Source organism: Puma concolor, chromosome A2, assembly GCF_028749965.1.
Source record: "Puma concolor isolate L17-30 chromosome A2, mPumCon1.1.hap2, whole genome shotgun sequence".
Lineage (NCBI taxonomy): Eukaryota > Metazoa > Chordata > Mammalia > Carnivora > Felidae > Puma > Puma concolor.
This window is the reverse complement of record NC_141668.1, coordinates 114,606,474-114,631,373: the sequence shown is the minus strand read 5'-3', so window position 1 is coordinate 114,631,373 and position 24,900 is coordinate 114,606,474. Positions and strand designations below refer to the sequence as shown.

General features: G+C 51.2%; 1 protein-coding gene and 1 long non-coding RNA gene across 6 annotated transcripts in view; one reads left to right on the top strand and one right to left on the bottom strand.

Annotated features, from left to right (window-relative positions):
* The window catches only part of IQSEC1 (IQ motif and Sec7 domain ArfGEF 1), a 508,671-nt gene that overhangs the window by 115,096 nt on the left and 368,675 nt on the right, over positions 1-24,900 (top strand). For all 4 annotated transcript variants that reach the window (XM_086697311.1, XM_086697316.1, XM_086697317.1 and 1 more), the window contains exon 2: positions 17,479-17,508. The gene's annotated coding sequence lies outside the window, so the exon portion shown is untranslated. The remainder of the gene's footprint in view (positions 1-17,478; positions 17,509-24,900) is intronic.
* Positions 288-10,853, bottom strand: LOC147583461 (uncharacterized). Of its 2 annotated transcripts, none has more exons than XR_015248224.1 (5): positions 10,707-10,853; positions 3,359-3,520; positions 2,830-2,884; positions 2,584-2,656; positions 288-843 (listed from the first exon to the last, which is right to left on the bottom strand). It is a non-coding gene; the product is annotated as an uncharacterized LOC147583461 (long non-coding RNA). The 2 variants fall into 2 exon arrangements; XR_015248223.1 differs by lacking the exon at positions 10,707-10,853 and adding an exon at positions 8,027-8,273.

The window sequence follows — 24,900 nt, the reverse complement described above, 5'->3', positions numbered from 1 at the left end:
GGTGATGCGTCAAACCCGGGGTTGTAGTAGGAAGACCTTTGTCCGCAGGTCTGCTGTGCCTCAGTAGCCTGTGTGACCTTGACCCAGCCACCTGTCCCTCCGTGGATCCCAGGAGATGATGCATTTGAAGGCCCTGTTCATGCATAAGAAAGAGAGGGCAGCAACACCAAGGATTTCCTCCTTGGGGAGAGATCAACAGCACGAGGCTTTTTAAAGGCTCCAAATAGGCTGCTGTACCATATTTAAATGTTGTTTCGATTTATGCACCCATTAAGCTACTTTATAGCTGACTGATGCCTTATTTTTATTCTTGTTTCAAAGCTAATTGCGTATCATACAGAGATGCCAACAATGTGGTAAAGCCTCCTATTCAGCTAGAGCAGACCTTCCTCTGTTGACTGTAGGTCCTCCCAGCCCCCTGCCATGACCCGCACTATTGTGGCCTGAACTGTGAGCGTGATGTGTGCATGCACACTCTTGGGGGTTCTCTTTCTGGAGTCCTCTTCCCTCCATAGTTTATGCTGAACACACTGACATGCACGAACATCAGTGCTCAAGCTCGTGTGTTGCTTTGCTGGCTTTGGTCCCAGCTCCCTGTAGTCCACTCCCATCCAAGTCAAAACAGCATCGGGTCCAGTTTTACCCAGCGACTCACGTTGTGTCATCAGGAGTTACCTTCGCCCTCTGCTTTCCATGTTGGCCTCACTGTCTAGTCGGTTTGTTGCGGGTGGTAGCCCCAACAGCTCCCCAAGGGAAGAGAGGTTCTCGTTCACAAAAGTTCTGTGGCAAGTCCTGGCATGGGTTTGCTGGGCCCAGGTCACATGTCCAGCCTTGGATCCGTTACTAAAACAAAAGGCATGAAATCCACTGATTGGCCAGATCTAGGTTATGTGCCCACCTTTTGATTCTGTAGAGAGTTAACATCCCCCAAATTATATAGACTAGGAAAAACTGATGGGGCAAGGTCTTCAAAGGAAAAAAGATGTATTATTGGTGTAAGATGAGGAAGTAAAGGGCAGGCAGGAAACATAGTCACAGATGTCTACGGTCCCATCCGGGACAGTGGAGCATCCTAGGATCTTAAGGGATAAGTGCACCCCACAACTGGTGGAAAACCCAACTCAAAACCCCTAAGAACTGCACGTAACACCAGGTGTCATGGAGCCTGGACTTAAGAACCAAATGGAGACAAGAAGAATTGGAAACAAGCACAGGCTTTCCTGCTGGGGCTGCTGGCCTTGGGGGCTTGGGGATGAATATGGCACAGGTGCCCAGAGGCTGTATCAGTAGGGAACCTGGACACTGATGGCAAACAGCATGAGGATGAGAACCTCTGGAGGGATTCTCCTCGGAGTTTGTTAGAAATAAGGCATTTTTTTTTTTTTTTTTTGAGAGAGAGATTGAGTGTGAGCGGGAGAAGGGCAGAGGGAGAGGGAGAGAGAAAAATCTTAAACATGGAGCCTGACACAGGGCTTGATCTCACAATTGGGAGATTATGACCTGAGCTGAAATCGAGGGCTGGACACTAACCGACTGAGCCACCCAGGCGCCCCAGAAACATAGCATCTTGAGCCCCACTCCAGACCTCCTCCATCAGAATTTGAATTTTAATCAGGTGCCCAGTTGATTTATGTGCACTGCTAAAGACTCATCTCTCGTCTCTTAGCCCTCACATTCGGGGGTGGTGGGACCTATGTTAGGTCTTTAATTCAGACTTTCTGGAAGAAGTGTGGTCGTGTGTATGAAGGAGCCTTAAAAATATTCATGCTTTTTGACGGAGCTGCTATTTCTACTTCTGAGACTGTTGCTTAGCAAAGTCACAAGAGGCAGGGACAAAGAATATTATGCACAAAGATGTCAATTGCAGTATTATTTATACTCAGAAACTACTGTGTATTCACAAATAGGAAAGGGCAAAGTCAAGTATGACACATTGAACATTGACTGCTGTGTTACCATTTGAAATGTTGCTTTAAAAAACAATTTTGGGGGGAATAAGCAGGGAATATAGTGATAAACCGGACAGACACAGTGCCTGGCCTGGTGGAGCTGACATTCTACTGGGCAAGACAGACAGTAAGCAAGTGGACAAATGAGACAATTTCAGACTGTGACCAGTACAACAAAGAAAGAATGGGGTTATGTGGTAGAGAATCCTGGGTGGGTTGAGAAGGACTGTTCAGATGCAGCAAATAGGGAAAGCTTGTCCTAGGAGCTGTCATTTAAAGTGAAATCCAAAAGATGAGAGGGATCCAGCGAAACATACAGGTAGGAAAAGATCATGCAGGCAGAAGGAATGGGAATTACCAGCATGCTGGAGGTGGGGAGATTGGCTGTTTGGGAGATGTGTGGCTGGAGCAGGGTGAGCCAGGAGGAAGCTGGATGCTGAGGAAGCTGGAGAAACGAGCAGGCCCAGACTCCTCCGGCCTTGTAGGCTGTGGGTAGAGTATGTCTTTTGTTCTTAAAGTGTTATAACAGCGGATGGAGAAGGGAAATGATATCAGTAAGAAGGCAGAATAGAAGGTCCTAGCGTATCTCCCCCCACAGAAACACTGACTTGCCAATCACCTACATACAAAATACCTTTTTGAGAGCTCTGGAGTTCAGTTGAAGGTATCAGCACCCCAGTGGACCACAAAATCCAGCATCAGTCAAACTGAAAAGGGTAAAAGGAGCAGTTGCACTTTGCATGCATCATCCCTACCCCCGACCAACAAAACTCAGAGCCAAGAGAGATCCCCGTAGTCCATGACTTCTCCCTCAGGAGAAAGAACAAGAAAGGGTCCAGCTTCCTGACCTTTGGGGGCAATGCCCAAAAGCCCTGCTTACCTTGGCACATTAGAGCACTGAGGAAATTGGTATGGCTTGGATCATCGGAGAGCAGCTGAGAACAAAGTAAAGGGCAGACGCTTATAGCAACTAGCATGTATGTCCCCAAGCCACAACCCCCCACAGATGGGGCTCCACACATCCCCACACATGGCATGCAGATCTCCACATCTAGGAAGGATCTCAGCAATAGCTTTGATTCTGCAAGATTGGGAGAAGGTACATAACTCTGAAACTGTTTCCTCAGGAGGGATGGAGAGAAGTGGAACTTTTACCCATTGTCCTGGCATATTGATGCATTACCCTATGGAAAGGGGGTGGTTAACTCTTGGCACTCAACATGGCTGTGTAGGGTAGGGAGAGGGCACAAAATCCTAAGGCATGCTTTACAGAGGGGAGGGGAGGAAGTGGAACCTGCACCCAGTGCCCTGGCATATTAGGGCAATGCCCTAGGGGAAAGCAATGGGTAACTCTCAGCACCTGGCATGGCTCTGTGGGATTTAGAGAAGGCACACAATCCTAAGATTACCTCCCCAGAATGTAGTGGAAGTGGAGTGGTCCATAGAAAAGGTTTGAGAGATCTCCAGAATCTTTAGGCAGGCTGTCTGATGAAGGTCTTTTCTTCCCAAATCCTGTCCATAAATACTGGAAGAGGTGGCTACTTCTTTATATGTGCAGACACCACCACAAGCTATAAAGATCATGAAGAATCAGGGAAACATAACATCACCAAAGGAACAAAACAAGACTCCATTAACTGACCCCAAAGAAATGGAGGTCTATGAATTGCCTTACAAAGAATTATAAATTGTCATTTTAAAAATCTCATTGAACTATGAGAGAGCACAGATAGACAACAAAAGGTAGAAAAACAATCTATGATCAAAATGAGAAGTTCAACAAAGAGAAACCATAAAAAAGAACCAAAACAAATTCTGGAGCTAAAGCACACAATGCCTCAATTGAAAAAGTCAGTACAGTAGCAGACTTGATCAAGTAGAAGCAAGAATCAGTGAACTTGAGGAGAGGATATTTGAAACTGTCTACTCAGAGGAGCAAAAAGAAAGAGGAATAAGAAAGAGCTAAGAAAGCCTACAGGATTTATGGGGCACCATCAAGAAAACCAATATAAAATAATGGGTGCTCCAGAAGAAGAAGAGAAGGAGAAGGTGGCAGAAAGCTTATTTAAAGAAGCAATGGCTGAAAACTCCCCAAATCTAGGAAGAGAGATGGACATCCAGATTCATGAAGCCCAAAAGATACAAAATAGGTTGAATCTAAGAAGGTCTACAGTGAAGCACATGAAAATTGTCAAAAGTCAAAAAGTTTGGAAACAGCAAGAGAAAAGCAACTCATCATATACAACAGAACTCCATTAGGATTATCAGCAGAATTGTTAGCAGAAACCTTGAAGGCTAGCAGAGAGTGGAATGATATATTCAAAATGCTGAAGGAAAAAAAGCTACTAACCAAGAATACTCTACCTGGCAAAATTCCCCTTTAAAAATGAAGCAGGGGAGCACCTGGGTGGCTCAGTTGGTTAAGCATCTGACTCTTGGTTTTGGCTCAGGTCATGATCTCATAATTTGTGAGTTTTAGCCCCACATTTGGGTCTGCACTGACAAAGCGGAGCCTGCTTGGGATTCTCTCTCTCCCTCTCTCTTTGCCCCCCCACCCGGCATCAAAATAAATAAATAAACTTAAAAAAAATAAAAATGAAGGAGAGATCAAAACTTTCCCAGACAAACAAAAATCAAGGGAGTTTGTTATCACTAGACCTTTTTTTTTTAAATGTTTATTTGTTTTTGAGAGAGAGAGACAGAGACAGAGACAGAGACAGAGACAGAGTGTGGAAGTGGAGGAGCAGAGAGAGATGGAAACACAGAATCTGAAGCAGGCTCCAGGCTCCGAGCTGTCAGCACAGAGCCTGATGCAGGGCTTGAACTCCCAAACCACGAGATTATGACCTGAGCCAAAGTTGGATGCTAAACCTACTGAGCCACCCAGGCACCCCTCACTAGACCAAGGGAGGGGAGTTTGTCAAGTTGAAATGAAAGGACACTAAACAGCAACACAAACGTATATGAAAGTATAAGTCTTACTGGTAAGGGTGAATATAAAGACAAAGAACAGTGCAATACTGTAATGATTATACATAAATCACTCTTAACCCAAGTATAAAAGTTAAAAAACAAAAGTATTAAGGATAACTAAAACTATAAAAATTTGTTAAGGGTGCACAATATAAAATATGCAAATTGTGACATCAATAACATAAAATGTGTGGGGGGGGAGTAAAAGTGTAGAGTTTTTGTATGTGATGGAAATCAAGTTGTTATCAGCTTAAAATGGACTGTTAAAACTATAAGATGTTGTGTGTAAGCCTCATGTAACCACAAAGGAAGTATTTAAAGAAGATACACACAAAAAAGAAAGTAATCAAAGCATATAATATCAAAAAAATCATCACATCATAAGGGAAGACAGCAAAAGAGTAAGAGGGGAATAAAATAACTACAAAAGAAACAGAAAATGATGAATAAATGCCAATAGTAAGTCCTTACCTATCAATAACTAAGTGTAAATAGTTTAAACCCACCCATCAAAAGCCATAGAAAGACTGAATGGATAAAACAACAGGCTCCAACTACATATTGAGTACATGAGACTTTAGCTTCAAAGACACACAAGGGCTGAAAATGAAGGGCTAGATAAAAGATACTCCTTGCAAATGGTGACCAAAAGAGAGTAGGGGTGGTTATACTTATATGAGATGAAATAGACTTTAAGTCAAGAACTATAAGAGATAGAGAAGATCATTATGTAATGATAACAGGTTTAGTTCAACAGGAAGATATAACAATTGTAAATATGTATGCACTGAACATCAGAGTTCCTAAACATATAAAGCAAACATTGACAGATCTGAAGGAGACTTCAGTAGTAGGAGACTTCAATGCCCAACTTTCAATAGTGGACAGAAAATCCAAATGGAAAATCAATAAGGAAATTGCAGATTTGAACAACTCTATAAACAAAATGTACCTAAAAGACATATAGAGCACCCAACAGTTGCGGAATACACACTCTTCTCAAGCACACACAGAACATTCTCATAGATAAAACACATAACAGGTCACAAAACAAGTCTTAACAAATTTAACAAGACGAAAATCATCCCAGGTATCTTTTCTGTCCACAGTGGAATGAAGCTAGAAATCAGTGACAGAAGAAAATGGGAAAATTCACAGATACATGGAAATTAAACAACATATCCTTGAACAGTCATTGGAAAGAAAAAACTAAAAGGGAAATTAGAAAATATTTCAAGACACATGAAAATGAAAATACAGTATACCAAAACTTTGCAAAAACAATATTAACAGGTACTGAGAAACACCTCCATAAAAAAGAAAAATCTCAAATAAATAATCTAGCTTTATACCTCAAGGTTCTAGAAAAAGAACAGGCACAGCCCAGAGTTAGCAGAAGGAAAGAAATAATGAAGATCAGAGCAGAAATAAATCACATAGAAAATAGAAAAATAGTAGAAAAAAAATAGATGAAACTAAGTTTGGTGTTTTGAAAAGAGAAACAAAATTGACAAACCCTTAGCAAGACTAAAACAAAAAAGAGAGGACATAAAGAAAATTGTAAATGAAAGAGAAGATATCACAACAGATGCCACAGAAATAAAAAAGAAAAGAAACGACTATGAACAATTTTATGCCAATAAATTGGACAACCTGCAAGAATAGGACAAATCCCTAGAAACATACAACCTACCAAGGCAGAATTTGGAAGAAAGAGAAAGTTTGAACACACTAACAATAAATAAGAATATTGAATCAGTAACCAAACACCTCCCAACAAGGGAAAGTGAGACCAGGTGTCTTCACAGGTGAAGTCTACCATTCAAAGAATTAATAGCAATCCTCAAATGCTTCCAAAACCTACAGGAAGAAGCACGATACTTCTGAACTCATTTTATGAAGCCAACATTACCCTGACAGGAAAGCCAGATAAAATATTAGAAATAGAGTGGCCATATGATTCAGCAGCGCCACCTCTTGGTACATACCCAAAGGAATCAAAATAATCTCAAGGAGATACCTGCACCCCCAGGTTCACTGAAGCATTGTTCACAGTAGCCAAGACATGGAAGCAACCTAAATGCGTATCGACTCATGATGAACAAAGAAAATGTGGTATATAGTCTCAATGGGATATTAGTAAGCCTTTAAAAAGAAGGAAATCCTGCCATTTGCAACAACACGGATGAACCTGGAGGACATTATGCTAAGTGAGATAAGTCAGATACAGAAGGACAAACACTACATAATACCACTTAGATGGGGAAGCGAAAATAGTCAGATATAAAAGAGAGTAGAATGGTGGTTTCCAGGGGCTGGAGAAAGGGGGAAATGGGGAGGTGATGGTCAAAGGGCACAGAGTTTCAGTTGGACAAGATGAGTAAGTCCTAGAGATTTACATGGCACAGTGCCTATCATTAATATTGCCATTTTATATATGTAAAACTTTGCAGAGAGGGTAGATTTTTAGGTTAAGTATTCATATCAGAAAAAAAGTTTTTAAAAATTTTTTTTTAATGTTTATTTTTTGAGAGAGAGAGAGACACAGACACACAGAGTGCAAGCTGGGGAGGGGCAGAGAGAGGAAGACACAGAAACCAAAGCAGGCTCCAGGCTCTGAGCTGTCAGCACAGAGCCTGACGTGGGGCTTGAACTCATGGGACATGAGATCATGACCTGAGCTGAAGTTGGATGCTTAACTGACTGAGCCACCCAGGCGCCCCAAGAAAAAAATAATAATAAATAAAGAGGGTGGAAGAAACTTTTGGAGGTGATGGATGTGTTTATGGTGTAGACAGTCATGATGGTTTTACAGATGTTACTTATCTCATACGTCATCAGGTTGTATACATTAAATACGTACACCTTTGTGTAGGTCAGTTACACCTCAGTAGAGAGGTTAAAGAAAAAAGTCGACGGAGGGGACTCTGATTCGGTCCAGGTTGCTAAAAGCCTCAGGAACAGGGTCACTGGGGCACATTTCTAATCCACATTAAGTGAGCAAAGCTGGCATAGAACAGTACAAACTGTCTTTTGACTGTATAAAAAGAGTAAAAAAAAAAAAAAGCCTGGAGATAAACCTGCAAAAATGTTATAGTCATTACCTCCAGGTGGTGGGATTGCAGATGATTTATACTTGTTTTTCTTAAGCTTTTCTGTATTTCTTCCACACGAGAAAACACAATAGAGGTGATTTCAGAATCTGAATTTGTATCCAGTCGCAGTGATTAGTCGCAGACACCAGAATCCACTCTTTCTGGTTTGAGCAGAGTGGAATTTATTCCCGGGTGTTCGGATTGAGATTCCAGAACTACCAGGGGAATAAACTTTGATGCGTCATGGCCAGGGACAGCATAGCCTGGACAATCAGCTAACCCTGCCTGAGACTATTGCCACGGAAACACCACTGTCTGTGATGCTCAGGCCCAAACACTGGAGCCAGCTGCTGTGGGGGAACCAGACCTTTCTGTTCCCTGCCAGCTGGGGCGCCTCATCTGTCCACCACTCTGTGTTGCTCACTTCCACCTTCTATACCTTGGGCAGGCATCTATCTAGAGCAGCTGAGACCACCCACAGAAACCTAGCTGCAAGGGTGTCTGGGAAATGTAGATTTCAGTTTTTTCCAGAGACCAACTACCACAGGGCATGGAAGGAGGGGATCGGCACCCTTGTTTAATGACTCAGTCCACAAGGTCCACCACAGAATCAAAACAAGAGTGACCAGAATGGTTCCTTACACCCTTGACTTTCTGAAAGGCACATGAAGGCTTAATCATCCATTGTGTTGTCATAAGGACAACGGGATGCTTTCTCTTAGTCCAGAGAGCACTGGCCACCAGCGTCCCTTGCCCTAGCCTCCTCAGTACACACTGGCCTGACTTCTTTTTTTTTTTTTTAATTTTTTTTTCAACGTTTTTTATTTATTTTTGGGACAGAGAGAGACAGAGCATGAACGGAGGAGGGGCAGAGAGAGAGGGAGACACAGAATCGGAAACAGGCTCCAGGCTCCGAGCCATCAGCCCAGAGCCCGACGCGGGGCTCGAACTCGCGGACCGTGAGATCGTGACCTGGCTGAAGTCGGACGCTTAACCGACTGCGCCACCCAGGCGCCCCAACACTGGCCTGACTTCTAACTGCCAGCACCTCTTTGCTGCTGGAGACCCTTTGGCCACTTGGGCGGTAGGCCGAAGTGTGGAGATGGCATTCCCGGGGCACTTCAGCCAGTACCCCAGCTGCCTTGCCTCTTGGCTGGGAGAGCTCTGCACACAGCTTCCTGGTGGCCCGATTCCTGTTTTCCACAGTAGTGGGCTCCTGCACGGTGGGTGGCTTGATAGCCTTGATTCGCTGCCTTCCCTTCCTTTTCTCACTTCCCTTCCCCCCTTGCCTTCACCTCCCAAATAAACAACTTGTGCCACAATCCTTGTCTCCAGGCATGTCTGGGGCCATTCAAACTAACGCGTCCGTGGCCTACGCGTGCACACATGTAAAGCCTCATGCTGGCTCCGGGTGTTGGTTGAACAGGTGTGAGGCTGCGTTTGTGACCTTGCATCTGTTCGTGCCATTTTGGAAAGGTGCCCTATTCCTGGTTCTCACCCCCTTCGGCAGGGAACCAGAGGGCTCCAGTATGCTCCCAGCTGCCTGCCACCTCACCCACGCTGACGCCACGGCCAAGCGTGCATGCGTAGGTGTCGCCCTCGCCAGAGTTCTACCCAGCCGCTCTCTGCTCCTTCTCCCCGCAGCATTTATTACTCCTTCTGCCCTAAGACTGTGCCGCTATGCCTTGAGGTTCAAACATGAGCATGACCATCCTCAGTTTAAATAGGGACCGCTGTGTGCCGCTCTTAGCGTGTGAGGTGGCAGCCAGCTCCGTTACGGGCTCACGTAACAAACATCCCCCCACCCCCTGCAGCCCGCTGGATGCCAGGCCTCACGCTGGGCTCTGGCACTTGGAGACACATCATCTACTACAGAATCACCCCTCCCTCCTTCCCTCCTGCGCTGCAGGTCTGCCCATGAGCGGCCGCCCAGCAGCCGGGAGCCCGTGTTCTCAAGTGACACCTCAGGCAGGTGGTGAGAGAAGCGGCTTTATCAATCAGCTGCTGTGTGTCACACTCGAGCCTTGTCTCCTTACAGCACTCGTGGGGGTCGTTATCATCCTCGATCCACAGATGAGGAAACTGAGGCTCATAGAGGTTGAGTGACATTCTGAGGCCACTGGGCAGCAGGAAGTGGCAGTGCTGGGGCTGGGACCAGGAAGCTCTGACTAAGGGTCTGTTCTTGTTTCCCTGGCATGTCCTGGCTTCTCAGACACGGGACATCCCAGAATGATGGGCTCCTGGTGTTGACGCATCACTGTAACTCAGCCACTAACCAGCAGCCTCTACATTGTCTTAGCACCGGAGATGCCACAGTGAACCTAACAAACCCCTTATCTCCTTGGAGCATCCCCTTCCTGAGGAATAGATACAGTAAACAAGTAAGATCACTTCAAATGGGGCGGAGTGAAGGCTACCCCGTGGGGTGATGCAAGGGAGAGGCGTTGAGGAGCATTTTCTACTGCTGTGTAACAAACGACCCCAACACTTAGCGGTTTACAGAGGCAACCTTTTCTTGTCTTGGTGCGCGTGGGTCAGGAGCCCGGGAGCAGGGTAGCTGGGTGGTTCTGACTCACGGTCTCTGAGATCGCCAATAAGGTGTCGGTTGGGGCTGCATCAGCCGGGGGGCTGGGAAATGTACCTGTAAGCTACCAACACACGGTTGGTGGCCGGGGCATCAGGACCTTACCACGTGGGTCTCTCCACGGCCGCTCACAGGACAGTTCGGCTGGCTTCCCGCAGGGCGAGGTCAAGGTGGACATTAAGAGTGAGATGCGCACATGCACGTGTGCTCGTGGGTGTGCACACACAGGCTCTGCTTGCTTGCTTTTCTACCACAGCTCTGAGGAAGTGGAAAACAAAAACAAAACAAGAACCTTCTATAGCTGCTCCTAAGGATGGCGCCTCCTGTGGCTCCAGGCCCCCGGAGGACGGCTTTGGAGCGTCTTCCAGCTAATGGAGGCCTCATCGGCTCCTTGCTGCATCCCCTGGGGTGAGGAAGCATCACACGCTTCTGTTGGCCCTTCTGGTCATCCATCACCTGCCACAGTGGGGGGCAGTGTGGCCTGTGTTGGCGTGTGCCGATGCCACTTGGAATTGCCAGGCAGGAGTCCGTGGCCCTTCTAGAATGAGGGTTCAGGCAACTAGAACACACGTGGCTGGGAGACACCTGCTTTTCACCTTACTTGCTACCGGCGAGGGCGCAGGGGCCACTGGGTGTGGCCAGAGGAACCCACCTGTGACAATGGGCCCGGATGTTTGAGGAACAGAGTGGGGGCTCTGGCCCTCTTTTGAAAATAACTCGTCACCTTGCCGAACAGTCTGTTCCTGTTTTTCCATTTTAAAATTGCGGCTTCTACGTATGGAGGACATACGAAGTGTCCGTATACATATGTAGGGGTGTGTGTGTGTGTGTGTGTGTGCGGGTCACAGATTCACTATGGTACAGACACCTTCCCTCACCACCCAAGTCCACAAGGGGGGGGCCCCCAGCAGCCCGGCGACCACGTACTGTTCCTCCGACAGCAACGTCTCTCTGGGGGAGGACTGGTGGCCCGACTTTTGTGGCTTCATGGTTTAACTCCCAGGTGGGCACCTCTCGGCTGAGGCACCGAGTTTTGGCTGCTTTGCTTCATTCAGGTGGATTGTGACATGTGCCTTCTCTGGCTGCCTCAGCCACTCCCCCCCGCTGCTGGGGGTGGCCAGGGCTTGTGTGTTCTCCTGGCCGCTTAGCATCCCTTGTTTGGTGTGGATGGGCCACATTCACCCATTTTCCTGCAGAGACACAGGAGGCCTCTTCCAGCTCAGGGCTCAGGGAGCACATCACTCGGGCCAAATCGGTGCGGGATTATTTAGTACCTCAGTACCCGGGGTTTGTTGTCTCGCCACTTCGAAGAATGAAGAGGGAGACACAAAATGAGCAGCAGGCCAGTTGATTAGAGTAGAAGATCAGAAAGGAAGGGCAGTAGCAAAGGTCTCTTTGCAGAGAGGGGGCGTTCGAAAGTGAATGCCCGAGGCCTCTAGGCGAGGGTCTCTGTTTTAGAAGGTTCCGGTCAGCCCTCTCTTCCCTTCCCCCTCGTTCCTTCTCAGGTCCTACCCTTATTGACTTGATCACTCTAGGTGCTGGTTTGTCCATTCCCGATTGCCTCGACCCCCTTGTGTGTGGGGTGGTCTGTGGCCATATCAATCCCTTGTGGGTCATACGTTTTATGGCCTGCTACTTAGTTTTAGCCAGGTCTTTTGTCACATTCCTGAGGGGGACCTGACGGGGAGGAGGTTGGTGCCTGGTACACGCTTAAGGGGAACCACACACCTGAAGGGGTTCGCTATGGTCAGACCCTCCCAGGATTGTTCCAAAATGCGTGTTTTTGGGGCGCCTGGGTGGCGCAGTCGGTTAAGCGTCCGACTTCAGCCAGGTCACGATCTCGCGGTCCGTGAGTTCGAGCCCCGCGTCAGGCTCTGGGCTGATGGCTCAGAGCCTGGAGCCTGTTTCCGATTCTGTGTCTTCCTCTTTCTCTGCCCCTCCCCCGTTCATGCTCTGTCTCTCTCTGTCCCAAAAATAAATAAACATTGAAAAAAAAAAAATTCAAAATGTGTGTTTTTCCCTACCCAGGGACTTCAGGTCCTAAACGTCCCCTCTGTGCCCACTGAATCCAGTCTTTTCCTACCACAAAGTCATGTGTTTCACTGGGGCCTGTACCTAGGAGCAGAACTTGTGGGTCCGAGGGTGTCCTGACCTTCCCGGGGGAACACCGTCCATCCTATGAGGGAGCACTTCTGTGGGCCCCGTGAAGAGCCAGGGAGGCAGGGAGCAGTACTGAGGGAACCATGACTCAAAGACATCTGAGCAGTAGACTGGGCCCTGCTGTGCAAGACGGCAGTCTGCTTGAGAGGCCCGAGCAGGTAGGGAGGCCTGGCCGAGTTCCCAGAGGGTGGTGAGAGCCGCACCCCCCCCCCGGCCCCCCGGCCCCGCTGCCGCCGTGAGGGACCCAGCTGCGGAAAGGGACCGGTAGTCAGGGGGTGTGGACTATGCAGAGCGCCGCAGGCAGGAGGAAGAGTGTGTGCGGAGGCTCGGAGGCCGCAGACGGTGATGACCCTGGCCGCCGTGACACGGCACCTCAGACGGTGTGGCTTGCACAACAGACGTGGACTCCCTCACCGTTTCTGGAGGCCAGAAACCCCTGATGGAGGTCTGGCAGGGTTGGTTTCTATTGAGGCCTCTCCTCCTGGCTTGCAGCGGGCCGCCTTCTCAGGGCCCCACCCTCAGGACCCCACTGAACTTTCAGCTCCTGCCCACAGGCCCTTCTCCAAGTAGGGCCACACTGGGGGAGGGGCAGTAGGGCTTCGGCGTATGGATTTGGGGGACACAAACATTTGGTCCGCAGCAGGGGTGAGGGGGATATGAGGGGCCAGAACGTTCATGGGGCAAGAGGTGAGGCAGTGCTTGGGATTTTCCCAAACCCTGCCCAAGCTGAGTGATGGAAACAGTGGTCATCATGTGTATTTGCGCGGGGTTTCCCGCTTTGGGCAGGGCCCGTGGGGACAGCCGCTCTGTGCTGTGTGTGACATCAGCTGAGGCTTTGCTTACCATGGCTGACAGCCGGAAGCTCAGCGGGGCTGAGGGCTGGGAGCCTTCCTCCTCCCCCATGTGGTGGTGAGGGCTTCCTCTCGGCATCTTCTTTCTTCTTTCTAACAGCAAGATAGCAGAAGTTGCCAGTCCTTTCAAAGGTTAGGCCTGAACCTGGCAAGGGGGTCATTTCTGCCATCACAGATGTCACAGAGTCCAGGTATAGCCACTGACCACTCATGTCACAGACCTTGCCCTTTTTCTTTTTTTTAAATAAAAATGGTGTCTATTTAAGGGGTATAGTGTGTTGTATTGTAACATGATCGCTATAGGCAGGCTAGTTAACGTGTTTGTCTCCTCACATAATTGTCTTTGTTTCTTATGGTGCAAGCACCTGAAATCTGTTCTTAGCACATTCCGGTACACCATACGGCCTTGTTAACGATGGTCACCATGCTGGACATTGGACCTCCAGACTTCCTCATCCCACGTAAACGGCAACCTTGCACCCTCTGACCGACCTCTGGCCGTTTCCCCCGCCTCCCAGCCCCTGGTGAGCATATGGACCCGTCTTCCTTCAGCCATACACTTGTAAATGCTGTAGAAATGCCATGTTTGCCGTCACCTCCCAGGTCACGCATCCTCTTGTCTTTGAAGCACAAGGCTGGCCAGGTCTCTCCTCAAGCCAGTGCAGCCCCAGAGAGTGAGGTCACGGGGCTGGGGCACACCAGAGCTGTGGAAGTTGGAGCTGGCCGTCCCAGATGCCACTGTTTGGGGCTGGTGTCTTGGCGGGCAGTGCACAGGAACCCCATGACTGGAGTTGTAGGGGCATGTGTGGGTTTTCCTGGAGTGAGGTCCATGGCTGGGACCAGATTCTCTGATGGGTGTCTCCCCCAGAGAAGAGTGCCAAGGTCGTGACAATACATCTGATTTGAATCTATCTCTGTGACATGGGTGTGAGAGGCAGTGGTTGGCCTGGCCCCTCCAAGGCCACCTCAGCGAAGCCATGGTTTATCATGGGCCCAACTCCCCACCTGCCACTTGGCAGGAGTCCAGTGACGCGGGCACCCACATTCACTTAACCCTCGTGTGTTGTTTATTTCAGCTTGTTCTAGTGGAAAACTTCAAACGTGCACCAAAGTAGGCAAAGCAGCGTAAGACCCTCCCACCCCTCATATCCCACTTCAACAATGGTCAGCTCACAGCTAATCTTATCCCCCCTCCTTATCCCTGTCATATTGTATATTCTCCAAGTTTTTCAAACGTTTAGTCATTTGTGAGAGACAGGGAGACACAACGCGAGCGGGCGAGGGGCAGAGAGAGAGGGAGACTCAGAACCCGAAGCTTGCTCCAGGCTCCGAGCCGTCAGCACAGAGCCCGACGGGGGAGCTCGAACCCACGAACCCCAAGATCATGACCTGAGCTGATGTTGGACGCTTAGCTGACTCGGACCCACCCAGGCACCCCTATTCTTCCCCATTTTTTAAAATAAAACCGTGCTATTTCTGAACGTGTTTGTGTCGTGAGCCTGTGGCAGCCTGGGTTTTCGCACTTGGTTCCCCCCCTCCCCCCGCCGGTAGGGATTCTGGTACCCAGTTCCAAAACATACATGCCGTGGGGTGAGTTCCCACACCACGAGGCCGTTCTCAAGACACAGCCTCGTGTCCTACAGTTCCACCAGTTCTGATACCCTCTAACTGGAGATGGCCTCAGATCCCACAGGTGGAGGGCTCAGTCCTACAAGACTGCCCCCACCCACTGCACATGCCGGTCGCAAGCCTATCTTGTGAACCTGCGCTTCTGACTGACCGGCCGGAAATCAGAGGTTCCTGTGACTCCTCCCCCCCGGCCCCCAACCCTTGAGGTCAATCAGTTTGTTAGAGTGGCTCACAGAACTCAGGAAACCAGTTTACTCACCAGAGTACTGACTTACTCTCAAAGGATGTAACTCAGGAAGAGCCAAGTAGGAGAGATGTGCAGGGCACGGCGTGGGGAAGGGACTCAGAGCTTCCACGCCCTCTGGGCATGCCACGCTCTCTGAATCTCTGCGTGTTCCCCAACCAAAAGCAATCTGAACCCCGTCCTTTCGGGTTTTTTACGGAGGCTTCATCACATAGACCCGACTGATCGAATCATTGGCTTTTGGTGACTGATTTCAGGGGGCGGGACCGTGAGTTCGCATCCTTAGGTGCTCTCCGAGAGTCACCGCATTGACATGATCCCGGGTGTGGTGGAACATTTCCTGCTCTCGTCGTGGCTCTGAAGTGATTTCAGGGGCGGAGGACATGCAACCAAATATGATAACAGAAGATGTTCCCGTTGCTCTTTTTTGCTCAGAAAATCCCAAGGTTTCGGGGTGCTGTGTGTGCCAGGAACTGTGGACAAAAACCAAATGGATAGGAGGAATACATTTTGGAATCTGAATGGCCAAATCTGCCCTTTGTATTAATCACGATCTTGCACCTGGGTAACCAGGACCTGGATCAGGAACCAAACGTGAGCAGCACCTGCAAGCCCCCAGGGCCCCCTTCTGTCACTCACCCAAGTGACCTCCATCCTGACTGGATGGGGTCTGGTTTGCTCTCTGGCTGCCGAGGTGTGGCAGGAGAGCACCTCGATGCTGGCCGCTCATGCGACCGTGTGCGGACACAGCCTCCGGGAGCCTCGGTCCCTCTTGGGCACAGCGAGGGCCATGCTGGGCCTGCCAGGTTGCTGTGAAAATCATCAATAGCCTATGTCAGGGCCCGGCTCTGGGCTTGGCACCTAGTAAAGGCTGAGTAAGGGGCGTCTCTCATCATCATCATCATTGACCTTTATTTCCGGTTTTGCACTGGCTGAGCCCAGAAGTGGCCAGTGGCACTGGCCTGTGTTGTGTAGCTGCCGTGAGAGCTGGGGACAACGGGAGCCTTCCAGACAGCGGACAGTTGGTGTTTAAGATCCTGTAGGCCATCCTGGAGAAACTTTCCTGGGCTGGGCTGTCAGTTAGCTTGAAAGACAACCGGGGTAAAATCTGTCATTGACACAGCAGACATAGGAAAGGGCACGGGGTGCTCTCCTAAGACCAGCGAGGGTGGCTCTGTGGGAGGAGCTGTCCCCTGGCTTGAGTGCTCATGGGGTGATGCAGTTAGTCTGCACAATTACTGAAAAAGGCAATTTGCAGAAGAAAAAAAAGTACAAAAAAGACTTTAAGTGTGTTTTTATTTCTGTAACTCGCCGGCAATAAAATCCAATTGGGGACGTCCAGGGATTAGCTTTCCAAATGTGCTTCCTCACAGCCCTTTGCTCCTTCAGACTCAGGAAGCCCAGCTGTGGCTTTAAGCCTTTAGCTGCATGCATTTTAATCCCCAAGCCCCTTTCCTTTGGTTTACAGAGCAGCAAGGCATCGCTGTCTTGTATTTGGCTGCCGGATATTTCACAGGCTCCGTTGAAAGTTCAAGTATGCGCGATAGGATCTAATTGTCCAGTTTCTTGACATTCAGGCTTGTCTCCTTCGTAAAGTGGTGTAATTGATTTCTGGGTCCTTGAAAATAGAGCCGGCAGTGGGGAGAGATGCTGGAAATACCAAGTAGAGGATGCAGTGAGGCCACCTACACCATCCCCACTCACTCTTTCCTTCCGTTGCTGCCTCACAGGGCCCAGGGCACAGAGTTCTGGAACCCCCCTCTGGGGTTGCTGCCCAACTTCTGGGAGGACGTGGCTTTCAGGGTGGGATTCCAGGTCAGAAGACCAGCAATGTGACACCTTGGGGGCTGGGCCTGGGGACAGTCTGCTGAGACTGGAGAAGGGATCCCAGGGGAGCTGGGGACCTCACATGTCCCCACAGCTCATATGCTCCCGTGGATCTCCCATAGTGGAAGGTACTCGCATCCTAAGTTTGTGTTCTCTCTCATTGCAGGTCTGAAGGTGAGAGCTCCCGGAATGTCAGGTATGTGTGTCATCGGCCTCTGTTTGTGCGTCTGGGTCCTGGGAGCGGGTGGCTTCAATGAAACCTTGCGCTTTGGTGTCTCTGTGATGAGGTCGCACCGGGTCAGGGCCCTGCTCCCTTGCTGCTCCTGGCCCTGGCCCGCCACCTGAGGACTGTGGCCCTGCCGTCTGCTGGCTTGGTGTCCTGGAGAGAGAGCACCGGTTTACTGTGCGGGCTTACTCGGTTCTAGAGTGACCTTCGTGCGGGGTCACCTGGCTTGGTGGTAGTTCCATCCCCTCAAGGGCAGCGGCGGTGTCCTAGGCTGTGACATATCTACGACCAGAAGCTTCTCACCTCAGGCAGTCCCTGGGGCCAGACGGGGCAAATCTCTGGGCTGTTTGGTGGCGGGGCGGGCTCCTAGCAGCCTTGAATGATACAGTGTCTCCACGGCCCATGGAGAACACGATGCCTGCAGTTGAGACACCTGCCTCTCCTCACCCCCACCAGTGAAGGGGGGGGGGGGTCGGCATGGAGTTGGGTCACAGCTTGGGCTCCTGACTGGATGAAGGGAGGGGCAGCTAGGAACCAGAATCCCAGGGTGCTACTGCCTCAGCCCAGGGGGCTGGGGCCAGGCAGGTCTCAAGGCTTGAGTTGGGGGCCCAGGACGGCCATGAAGGATGGGAGACAGCGGGCTGGTGATGAGGGTGGGGGAGGAGAGGAGGAGCATGGAGGCAATTTAAGGGCCACAGGGACGCCCAGCCCCACTGGCAGCAGATTTCAGATTTCTGAAATCGCTCCGTGACTGGGCACAACACAAATTGTGCATCCTGAGCCTGGAGCTGGGAGTTTCGGGCTTGGGTGGGGTCCTCTGGGCAGCCTACGGAGAGAGAAGTGCAGATGGGTGACAGGTAGGCTGCATCATGGGGAGGCTCCAGGAATCAGCATGGCAAGGCCCTAGTGTGTACCCGCGTACTCGGCTTGGGCGCAACCCGGGACACGTGAGTGGTGGTCCCAAGCCAGGGAGGCAGAATAGGGGGCACTGGGAGGGCTGGGTCTATAGACCCTGAGTCCGGCAGGGTCCCAGCAGGAAGCAGAGGCACACGCAGGGTGAGGGGATGGAGGAGTGTCATACAGGGGCTACGGATGGGGTGAGGGCCAGGTGGCCCCCGGGCCTGAGAGGGGAGAGGAGATGCCCTGAGAGACGAAGAATGGCCCAGGCCAGGAGATGCGGGAGGAGGGGCAGCTGGGCATTCTGGAGCCATGGCCCCTCTGAATATGTGCAGCCGTGAGGGCAAAGGGAAGGTGCCCTCCATGGACTGATGGGGAAAGGCCCCAGGTGCGCCGTTTCCTGAGCAAAGCAAGGTGCAGGAGAGCGTGTATCTCACGTTACATTTGGGGTAAGAAAAGTTGCATGGAAGAATGTGGTTTCTTGCTTATAACGTTTGCATGCATAAGCAATGGCAGGAGACCCGAACAGCTGTTCAAATGATCCCTTGGGAGGTAAGGAGCCGGGCAGGCAGAGATAAGAGTGGCTGTGAGCCTCCTCGTAGTGTGCACTGTGCTGTCGCTTGAGCTCGGAACCATGCAACATGTACTACCTGTCCAGAAAACTTGTTAAAAATGAAGATTTACCGGGGCGCCTGGGTGGCTCACTCAGTTGAGCATCTGACTTCGGCTCAGGTCATGATCTTGCAGTTGTGAGTTCGAGCCCCGCGTCGGGCTCTGTGCTGACGTCTCGGAGCCTGGAGCCTGCTTCGGATTCTGTGTCCCTCTCTCGCTCTGCCCCTCCCTCGCTCGTGTTCTTTCTCTCTCTCAAGATTAAATAAAAAAAAAAAAAAACATTTAAAAAAAATGAAGAGCTATCTGAGGACAGGGAGGGTTGCTGAGGGGTAGTGAGCATCCCGTTCCTGGGGTATGCACAGACATTGGAAGGGGATTCACAGGGGGAATAGGAAGGAGAGGTGCCTTCAGCCCCAGGATCTGAGCCCTCCCTGCTCTGTCTGATACACTCCCCCAGAAGGTGTTCCTGGCTGATGACGGGGCGCCCTTCACCGAGATCTCCTGAGACCAGTGGGCTTTCACCTGTAAGTGCCGGGAGATGTGTGTAGGGTGGCTGTTTGGCCCTGCCCAACCCCACCCACCCCCTGCCTCAGGGTTCCCTGCGGTGGGCTGTCAGGAACCTGATTTTGCAGGCCAGGTGAAGCAGGAGGGCAGTTCTCTGCTCCGAGGAAGGGTGGGAAAGACATTTCAGTGGGGGGGACAGGAACACCAAGGACCTGCTTGGTGAGAGAATAAGGAATGGCCTCAGAATGGGGCCTGGGGCTGGGGCGGAGTGGGGACCGTATGGAGACTGGAACCTATGTCCCCAGCTGGAGCCAACTGGTTGTCAGCAGGACTCCTAGAGGTGAGGAGCTAGGCAGGGAAGAAAACTGATGTGAGTCCAGGCAGAGAAGGCTGCATCTGAGATTTTTCTGAGGCTCAAAAGCCCAACCCCATAACGACTTCTACTCTGCTGTGCCGACTCTTGGGGACAGCCCCAGACACCTATAGGAGTCGTGGTAGAAGGCCTTGCTGGGACTTTAGGATGCTGGGGTCAGGCGTTGACTGAGTCTCTATCCTATGCCAGGCACGTGTTTTGCCCTCAGGGAGCTGTCACGGCGGGGGTCAGACCTTGGTCATATGTCACACCCTCTGCTCAGCACAGGTAGACACAGGGGCACAGGCCAGGAAGCCCCCCAGACGGTTCAGATCTGACCCACTCTTCACGATTCAGGTCACTACGCCCAGACAGCTGCAAAATCTGTTTCCCAGGGAAGAAGGACCATGAGGTCCCTTCCTAAAGGGAGCCTGATCTGCTGCTGAGTGTTCCCCCAGGGGCCCGCCCACCAGAAGGACTGGTCTAAAAGTCAAGTCTCACTATGACCCTCCCTGCTTCGCCCTCCATGGAGCCCCTTTGCCCAACACTCTCTAGCTGTGGCTCTCACTGAGGCCCCGTGAGCTGGCCGCATCTCTCGTGTGCGGCCCAGCTTCCTGCTCCTGTCCCCCCGGGGCACCTTGCCCGGCTGCCCAGCGGTGCTTCCCTCTGGTTCCAGGTGCGTCCATGGGTTCCCTGCCTGTCTTCCAGCTTGTCTGTGGGACTGGTGCTGTTTCCTGTGCCCCCTGTGTTCAGCAGACCCACACCTCTGTGAGAACCTCAAGCCGTGGCCCCACTGAAGCTTTGAGGGGGGTCGTGGCTGAAGTGCCCTGGCCCTGCTTGCCCTCTTTGGCTTCTTGTGTTTGCTTCTGATATCCATGTTCACTTTGATTTCTGTCCTAGTGACTTGCACACTTAGCCCCAGGCAGAGTAAGGAGCCTGCATGAAGCCCCGGGTTGTCTCCCGGCACAGAGCACAGAGCACAGAGCACAGGGCAGGCCCCAACAGGCCGGGCCGTAGTGGAATGAGTTTACCTTGGTCTCGCCAGGCACCCTGGGCACAATGCCTTGCCCACAGAACTGGTGCAAATTAATGTTTGCTTAATTGGATTCGGAACTCATAAATATTTTCAGGCTGTGAACTGGAAGGGAAAAATAAGTGGACCATCTGTCCTGCTCGGTGGAGACCCCTTCCTCTCCCCTGCTTCATCCCCCCTTCCACAACAAACACCAAACACAGGGGGCAGAAGGGGCCATGTCTGAACTCAGAAAAGGTGACGTCTGGCTTTCATTATACTGGCCAAGGTCTGGATGGACACCAAGAGCGGATGATCTTTGCTAAATGTTAACGAAATGAAACCTGAGAGACCCTCCTTACCCCACCCTTACCCTGGGGTCCCTGCTTGGTGAGGGTTTTTTCTTTCCACTCAGAGGACGTGAGCTACAGCCTTTCTGGCAGTCTGAGCCTCCAGGGAACGGGTTTTGCCAGGAGACGCCCGTTTGCGATGGCGCGCGCGCTGCTTTTCCCCCGGGCGAGACAGGTGCAAACTCAGATGTATTCATTTTCCACAAACGAAACGACTCGGTTTTGACCATGTTGCAGACCTAGGACTTGGCTCCCTTGTTCCCGGGGGGTGTGCGTCTGGTTTTCACTCCATTCCGAAGGAGCCTGTGGAGGCTCCCAACTTTGGACCTTCTAATGATAATGATTTACTGGTTTCAGGGGGTTCGGGGTGGGGGTGGCGGGGGGAGGTGGGACAAGAAGAGCGATGCAGAGTTTGGAGTCTGAAGGAATGATTAGCTGCGTGGAGGGCCCGGGGCCAGTGCTGATGCTGTAGTTAAGGCACAAGGACTTTCCGCAGCACCAAAGCATCACCTTTTGCTTCTCATCAACCCCTTGAAACGAACTCAGTCATGTTGACTGATAGGAATCAGTACCACGTAATGAGTGTCCGCCGTGGGTCGGGGCCTCACCGCACCTGTACAACCAACCCCACCCGTTCACGAGGGTTATGGTGCGCCCCAGTGTTTGAGCTCTGGGAGACTGGGGTAGAGAAATGCTGACCAGCTTCCCTAGACAACACGGCTTTCAAATGCAGATCTGAGACTTCCCACCCAAAGCCTTTCCAGGTCCTGTCCTTGGTGCCTGTGGAAGGTACAGATTTCCAGGCCCTGTCCTTGACGTGTCTGACTCGGTAGGGTCGGGGGGCGGGGCCCGTGACTCTGAATGTTGCCGCCTTCCCGCGTGATTCCAGCAGGCAGCCTGGACACCCAGCCTCTGTCCAAGCAGGCCAGCGTCCAGTATTCGGCTGTGCCCAGCTCACCAGTGTGAGCTCAGAAACACCGAACCAAGCAGTTCCCGTAGATCCCCCCCACCCCCCACCTCCCACCCCCCACCGCTGGCACAAGAATCCTAAAACCCTGACTGGCATTTTCCAAAGGTCCCAGCAAGCTTCTCGGGACCCTGAGCAGCCAGCCAGTGAAACCTGAGGACTGCTTGTTTGGGGAGTGTGGGGGCTGCTTCTGGAGAAGGTGGGCTTGGTTACAAGTGTTGTCTTAATTGGAACGAGGACGTGGAAGGGAAAGCAATGAGCCCAAATTAATCCGTTTTCCTGTGAACCTCTCCCACCACCCCGTGCCAAGGCGAGGCAGCCTTTGTAATTAACCGACTGGGCCTTTTCTCCCCCCAAACCCAAAGTGGGAGCGTGCGATTTATTTTGTGTGCGAGGTGGGATGAAAATTGCCTAAGTTGGCAGGTGAGGCTGGGATGTTGGTGGAGCTGGGTAAACAGGGCTGAGCTGTCTGTCACCTCCAGGTCGGAATGGGGAGCTGGCTGCAAAGCAGGGACGGGGGCTGGGGCCACGGAGGTGCTGTGCCGAGGGCTGAGCAGGTGGCCTTGGGAGGAGAGCAGAAACTTGTTAGCACTGTGGATGGGGGTAGAGGTACTGCAGCTCTGAAATCAACCCCTTCTCCTCGTCCTACCTGTGTCACCACGGACCAGACACTGAAGTCTCCAAGCGTCAGAGTCCACGTGGGTTCAGCGGTCTTTACTGAGTGCCTGCCGTATGTAGTGGACCCAAGTTCATCTGCCTGATGCGCATAAAGACAGTCACTGAGACACGGGGTACAAAGCAAAGCAAGAGTTTATTCCAGAGGCAGGAGGGCGAGCCTCACATCCACCTCCCTAGAGGAGGAGAGTCAGGGGTACTTAGTGGCGAAGGAAAAAGGTCAGGGTACAAAGTTGCGGCTGCTAACCCTTTGGTTACCCTTTTCAGTCCCCAGGGTCTTTTGATCCGTCCTCATTCTTGTGGGTACTGGGACCTCGACCCGGCCGCGGCCGTTACTTCCTGTTGAGGTGGGGTGAAGACTGGGGTTAGACAAGTGGAAACTCTGGGGTGGAGAGGAATGTCCTGCATTTCCGGGATTTTTGTACTTTGGTCGATGGTTCCTGTACCATGTTGTGTCTGGGGTTTTAGGGGTACTGGAGAACAACAGGCAGCATGTTGTCCTCATGGCTTGATTCCCTTGGACCAGTTCCCCCGCGTCGGAGGTTCAGGTCCGGCAGAGGCTCACTGGTCTGAGCCGGGTCCCTTTCGACCTCCTCCCTGCTGACAGGGTGTAGGGAACCTGTGGATTCTTGTCATTCAAGTGTGAATCCACGGCTCAATTCCCTGTAGTCTCGGGGGAGTGGGGGGTCAACGGCACCTCGCAGGGTCTGACCTGTCCAGTGAGGCTGGAGCCGGTCCTCTGGGCTCCCGCTCTTCAGGTCTTTAGTGACACCTTTGGATGTCACCAAGGGATTCAGGCAGCGTGAAGACACATCTGTGAGGTACATCAGCCTGCCGGAAGCAAACTCAGGCCCTGGATGTACCTGATAGTATCCAAATCGCGGGCGGGAGCCCCGCCAGCAACTCCTAGGTCACGAAAAGAACATAGAAAGTCTTCCATGTAACATTCCACAGGGGCTTAAACCAAGCCCTCTTCTAGGGACCACTCTTTCCCAAAGCAGGGCAGATGGCACGGGTTGTTCCCAAGTGAAGTGGGTTTCTTGGCAGAGCTTTGCCAAAGTTCATTTTTTTCCCTTTTTCCACTCTCTCGGTGTCTCCAGGAAGCGTGTGATTTCCACCGAATGCCCAAGGCCTTGGACGCTGTGGTTGTCACTCCATTGTCACTCTGAATTATTAGCGGCACTCCAAACCTAGAAATGATCTCGCTTCAAAGCATTTTGACCACTCCCGAGGCCTTCTCTGAACAGCAGGGAGGAACCTCGACCCCGTTGATAGAGGTGTCTGCAGATACAAGCAAACCCCGAGAATTTCCCATTGTTCTTTGCATTCTGGGAAAGGCTGCGTGCCGGTCTTCCCCAGTTTGGGGCGTCTCAGTTGTACACCCTTGAGAACTTATGGGCACCCAGTCTTAGGAGTGTTTTTAGCACAAGCGTTGCCTTTTGTAGCATTTCGCTGAAATCGGAGCCCGCACTATACTTCTGGATCCACTGGAGAGTGGCATCTTTCCCATAACGGGTGCTTCGAGGAATGTGGCTAATTATTTCTTTCATCAGATGCTCTAGGGTAAGGATTCATTCTATTTCCAGCCGGTGTCAATGCCAGCACGGTGTCCAAACCCCCACTCCTTACTTAACTCCTCTTTGGTCCTCCAAGGGACGTTGGGGTTGATATGTAGTTAAGTCTATCTTTGGCACGGAAGCTCTTCCAGAGGGTCTTGGAGTCTTTGACGGGCTGCCAGCATGGTTCCCTTGGGCAGTCGGTCCACTTTGTGGCGTCTTCCGCAGCGGACGACAGCTGATGGGTCACCACTGCACCCAGCTCTTCCTTGTCTTTGACCCATGACACTGTCCCCATCCGTGAACACGTCCACGTCTGGATGCTCCGATGGCAGCTTGTCCAGTCGGGGTGGCTGCGATCAGCTTGTTCAGCTATCCGTGTGTCTCTGGTGATCTTTCTGAGTGGCCCTTAGATCACCGGGCCACTTTTCTCTCAC